We start from the raw sequence: 6313 nt of genomic DNA, 5'->3' as shown, positions 1-6313 counted from the left end.
ACCCTGGGCTAGAAAGAGTCTCCTGGTATCCCCCTCAAATAAATAACGAACCCCTGGGGCACTCAGCTTTTCTTCCCCAACCCCAGTTTCCATTCCTTTGGGGATACTTGGGGTCACCTAATCATTTGCTGGTGTTGAGGGGTATTGATTCTTGCCTTCTGGATTCTCTCAGACTACAGAAGGGAGAAAAACTATACTGAAAGTCAAGAAAAAACCCACCCAAGCATGGCAGTGCAAGAAAACTGAAAAACGGTGTACAAAGGTTCCCTTTTCTCCACATCCTCTCCAGCATTTGTTACTGCCTGACTTTTGGATAAAAGTCATTTTAACAGGGGTGAGATGATTTCTCATTGTATAATAGTTTTGATTTGCATTTCTCTGATGATCAATGATGTTGGCCTTTTCGTATAACTGTTTGCCATTTGCATGCCTTCTTTTGAGAAATGTCTTTTCAGATCTTTTGCCCATTTTTAATGCGATTATTGGATTTTTTTCTATAGATTTTTTGGGAGCTCCTTATATATTCTGGGGTTTTTTAAAAAGTTGTTTTTGTTTTTGTTTTTTTGAGATGGAGTTTCCCTCTTGTTGCCCAGGCTGGAGTGGAATGGTGCAATCTCAGCTCACCACAACCTCTGCCTCATGGGTTCAAGCGATTCTCCTGCTTCAGCCTCCGGAGTAGCTGGAATTGCAGGCATGTGCCACCACGCCCAGCTAATTTTGTATTTTTAGTAGAGACAGGGTTTCTCCATGTTGGTCAGGCTGGTCTCAAACTCCTGACCACGTGATCCTCCCGCCTCGGCCTCCCAAAGTGCTGGGATTACAGGCGTGAGCCACTGCGCCTGGCCTATATTCTGGTTACTAATTCCTTGTCAGATGGGTAGTCTGCAAATATTTTCTCCCATTCTGTAGCTTGTCTTTTCACTTTGTTGTACAGAAGCTCTTTACTTAATGTGACCCCTTTATCTATTTTTGCTTTGGTTGCCTGTGCTTGTAGGATATTACTCAAGAAATATTTGCCCACTCCAATGTTCTGGAGAATTTCCCTATATTTTCTTTTAGTAGTTTCATAGTTTAAGGTCTTAGATTTGAGTCTGTAACTGATCTTGATTTGCTTTATGTGTATGGTGAGAGAGAGGGGTCTGTTTCATTATTTTGCATATGGATATCCAGTTTTCCCAGTCTCTTTACTGAAGAGACTGTCGTTTTCCCAGTGTATGTTCTTGGCACCTTTGTCAAAAATGACTTCACCATAGATGTATGGATTTATTTCTGGCTTCTCTGTTCTGCTCCACTGATCTTTGCGTCTGTTTTTATTCCAGTACCATGCCATTATGGTTACTGTAGCTCTAAAGTTAGATAATATGATTTATAGTCATATTTAAATAATTTAAAGTCAGGTAATATGATTCCTTCAGTTTTGTACTTTTTGCTTAGGATAGCTTGGCTCTTCTGGGTCTTCTTTGGTTCCACATACATCTTAGGATGGTTTTTTTCTATTTCTGTGAAGAGCGTCATTGGTATTTTGATTGGGATTGTATTAAATCTCTAGATTGCTTTAGTTAGTGTGGACATTTTAACAATAGTGATTCTTCCAATGCATGAACATGAGTATCTTTTCATTTTTTGTGTCCTCTTCAATTTCTTGCATCAATGTCTTATAGCTTTCATTGTAGGTATCTTTCACTTCTTTGGGTAAATGCTACTGATTTTTGTATGTTGATTTTGTATCCTGGAACTTTACTGAGTTGAGTTATCAGTTCTAATAGTTTTTTGGGGGAGTCTTTTTTATTTTTATTTTTTGAGACAGAGTCTCTGTCGCCTAGGCTGGAGTGCAGTGGTACGATCTTGGCTCACTGCAACCCCGCCTCCTGGGTTCAAGCAATTCTTCTGCCTCAGCCTCCTGAGTAGCTGGGAGTACAGGTGCACGTCACCATGCCCAGCTAAGTTTTGTATTTTTAGTAGAGATGAGGTTTCACCATATTGGCCAGGCTGGTCTCAAACTCCTGACCTTGTGATCCGCCTGCCTTGGCCTACCAAAGTGCTGGTTGGTGGAGTCTTGAGTTTTTTCCAGATATAGGATTATATCATTTGCAAACAAGGATAATTTGCTTTCTTCCTTTCCCATTTGGATGCCCTTTATTTCTTTCTTTCGTCTGATTGCTTCAGCTAGTACTATGTTGAATAACAGTGGCAAAGTGGGCATCCTTGTTGTGTTCTTGATCTTAGAGGAAAGGCTTTCAATTTTTGCCTATCCAGTATGATACTAGCTATGGGTCTGTCATATATGGTGTTTTTTTTTTTTTTGAGACAGAGTCTTGCTCTGTTTCCCAGGCTGGAGTGCAGTGGCGCGATCTCAGCTACTGCAAGCTCCACCTCCTGGGTTCACACCATTCTCCTGCCTCAACCTCCCGAGTAGCTGGGACTACAGGCGCCCGTCACCACACCCCGCTAATTTTTTGTATTTTTAGTAGAGACAGCATTTCACCATGTTAGCCAGGATAGTCTCGAACTCCTGACCTCAAATGATCCACCCACCTCGGCCTCCCAAAGTGCTGGGATGACAGACATGAACCACCACACCTGGCCCACATACGGGTTTTATTATGTTGAGGCATGTTCCTTCTATACTCAGTTTTTTGAGGGTTTTTATCATGAAGAGATGTTGAATTTTATCAAATGCTTTTTGAGCATCCATTGAAATGATAGTATGGTCTTTGTCCTTCATTCTGTTGATACGATGTCTCACATTAATTGATTTGCATATGTTGAACCAACTCTGCACCCTGGGATAAATCCCACTTGGTCACGATACATTGTATTTTTAATGTGTTGTTGAATTCAGTTTGCTAGCATTTTGTTGAGGATTTTTGCATCAACATTCATCAGTGATATTGGCCTATAGTTTTCTTTTTTTGGTGTGTCTTTGTCTGGTTTTGGCATCAGGGTAATAGCGGCCTTGTAGATTGAGTTTGGAAGTATTCTCTACTTCTGTATCTGGGTGCTCCAGTGTTGGGTGCAAATATATTTACAACTTTTATATGCTCTTGCTGAATTGACCTGTTTATCATTATGTAGTGACCTTCTTTGAGAAACCAGGCAGTGTTTTTTTTTATTTTCAAAAAAGCAAAACAAAAAGAACTGTGGCCCTTGTTTACAAACACAGACACTTAAAATGACCTCATCCTATCCATTTTAACTTTTACTGTTGATGGTCTTGATGCTTCCACACATCCCTTTCCCACCTCTACTTATCGAGGCACTTTAGAAAAGGAATCACTATAACACCTGAGCACTTGACTTTGATGCGGAGTTTGAACCCTACAACCCTAGCCTGGGCACTGGGCTCTTCTCAAACCAACCACATGTATACTTTACATTGGAAGGAAATTGATTTTGGATCAGTATATATATGGAAGAAAATTTTGCAAATCTTATCTGTGTGTGTGTGTGTCTGCGTGTGTGTGTGTATATATTCCATTGTATGGATAGGCCACATTTAGTTGATTCATTCATTCCTTGATGGACAATTGGGTTGGTTCCACCTTGGCTGAGGCGGGCAGATCACGTATGGTCAGTAGTTCAAGACCAGCCTGGCCAACATGGTGAAACCTGATCTCTACTAAAAATACAAAAATTAGCCAGAGCAGTGACGGGAACCTGTAGTCTCAGCTACTCAGGAGGCTGAGGCAGGAGAATCGCTTGAACCCAGGAGGTGGAGGTTGCAGTGAGCCAAGATTTTGCCACTGCACTTCAGCTTGGGCGACAGGGTGAGAGTCTGTCTCAAAAAAGAAGTGAAAATCAACTGGGAAGAGATCTAGGAATTTAACGAAGGTATAGTGTAGACTGTAGGCCTACTGGTTTTCGGGAGACAGCTGGAGAATAAGATTTTTTGGGCCAGGCATGGTGGCTCATGCTTGCAAACCCAGCACTTTGGGAGGCTGAGGCAGGTGGGTCACCTGAGGTCAGGAGTTCAAGTCCAGCCTGGCCAACATGGTGAAACCCCATCTTTATTAAGAATACAAAAAAATTAGCCGGGCATGGTGGCAGGTGCCGGTAATCCCAGCTACTTGGGAAGCTGAGCCAGGAGAATCACTTGTACTTGGGAGGCGGAGGTTGCAGTGAGCTGAGACCGTGCCATTGCACTCCAGCCTGGGTAACAAGAGTGAAACTCCATCTCAAAAAAAAAAAAAAAAGATTTTCTTGGGGGAGGGAGAGGGGATCTGCAAAATGCCAAACACTGATTTAAGAAATTATTTCTTTAAACTGGGCATGCTAGTGCACACCTGTAGACCCACTTACTTGGGAGACTGAAGCAGTCCGGCCTGGGTAACATAACAGGACTACATCTTTTTTTTTTTTTTTGAGACCAAGTCTCGCTCTGTTGCCCAGGCTGGAGTGCAGTGGCACGATCTCGGCTCACTGCAAACTCCGCCTCCCGGGTTCATGCCATTCTCTTGCCTCAGCCTCCCGAGTAGCTGGGACTACAGGCGCCCGCCACCACGCCCGGCTAATTTTTTGTATTTTCGGTAGAGACGGAGTTTCACCATGTTAGCCAGGATGGTCTCGATCTCCTGACCTTGTGATCTGCCTGCCTTGGCCTCCCAAAGTGCTAGGATTACAGGTGTGAGCCACTATGCACAGCCCAGGACTACATCTTAAAAACAAAAACAAAAACCAGAAAAATGAACAGAGCCTGAGAAATATGCAGAACACTATTTAGTTCACCAATATGTGTGTAATAGAATTTCCCAAAGGAGAGGAGAAGCGTCTGGCAGCTCTTCAACTATTAAAGATAGAATTACCATGTAATCCATCGATTCCATGCCTAAGTGTATTCCCAAGAGAAATGAAATCCTATGTCTACAGAAAAACTTGTACAATGGATGTTTATAGCAACCTTATTAATAACAGCTAAAAGGTTGAAACAAACCAAATACCTATTAATGGATGAATGGATAAACAAAATGAGCTATATCCATACAATGAAATATTGTTTCACTGTAAACAACAAATGAAGTATTGATACAAACTTCAATGTAAATGTCCCTTGAAACAGTTATGCTAAGTGAATGAAGTTAATCACAAAGAACACATAGTATATGATTCCATTCCAAGTCTAGAATGGGAAAGCTATATAGCAACCCAAAGTAAATTAATGGTTGCTTAGGACAGAGGCTTGGAGGAGGAAGATGAGAAGATAGGACAGTGATAGTCAAAGGCTACAGGGGTTTCCTTTTTTTTCCTTCCTTCCTTCCTTCCTTCCTTCCTTCCTTCCTTCCTTCCTTCCTTCCTTCCTTCCTTCCTTCCTTCCCTCCTTCCCTCCTTCCCTCCTTCCCTCCCTCCTTCCCTCCCTCCTTCCTTCCGACAGGGTCTTACTCTGTCACCCAGGCTGGAATGCAGGATCACAGTTCACTGTAGCCTTGGCCTCCTGGGTTCAAACGATCCTCGGGCCTCAGCCTCCCCAGTAGCTGGGACTACAGGTGTGCACCACCATGCCCTGCTAATTTTTAAAAATTTTCTTAGAGATGGGGGGTTTCTGACTATGTTGTGCAGGCTGGTCTCAAACTCCTGGGCTCAAGCAGCCCTCCCACCTTAGTTTCTTAAAGTGCTGAAACTACAGGTGTGAGCCATCATGCTCAGCTCATTAGTAGTTTTGATCCAGTATCTTAAGTGTATTGAGTTTCCTGGTACATGCCAACTTTACATAACCTTTTATTTTTTTAAATAATCTCAGTCAAAATAGGAATTAATTGCCTTATGGATATCATAGCCATTTACATTTCAAAGTTCTCTAGGGGCTGGGTGCAGTGCTTCACGCCTGTAATCCTAACATTTTGGGAGGCTGAGGACAGCAGATCACTTGAGCCCAGGAGTTCAAGATCAGCCTGGGCAAAATAGTGAGACCCTGTTTCTTTTTTTTTTTTTGAGACGGAGTCTTGCTCTGTCGCCCGGGCTGGAGTGCAGTGGCCAGATCTCAGCTCACTGCAAGCTCCGCCTCCCAGGTTTATGCCATTCTCCTGCCTCAACCTCCCTTGTAGCTGGGACTACAGGCGCCCGCCACCTCGCCCAGCTAGTTTTTTGTTTGTTTGTTTGTTTTTGTTTTTTTTTTTTTTGTATTTTTTAGTAGAGACGGGGTTTCACTGTGTTAGCCAGGATGGTCTCGATCTCCTGACCTCTTGATCCGCCCGTCTCGGCCTCCCAAAGTGCTGGGATTACAGGCTTGAGCCACCGCGCCCGGCCGAGACCCTGTTTCTACAAAATAAAAATAAAAAGAAAGAAATTAGTCAAGCATGGTGGCACGCGCCTGAGGTTC

This window comes from Macaca fascicularis, chromosome 19 (genome assembly GCF_037993035.2).
Source record: "Macaca fascicularis isolate 582-1 chromosome 19, T2T-MFA8v1.1".
NCBI lineage: Eukaryota > Metazoa > Chordata > Mammalia > Primates > Cercopithecidae > Macaca > Macaca fascicularis.
The sequence above is the reverse complement of the archived record's forward strand: the minus strand, read 5'-3'. Positions refer to the sequence as shown.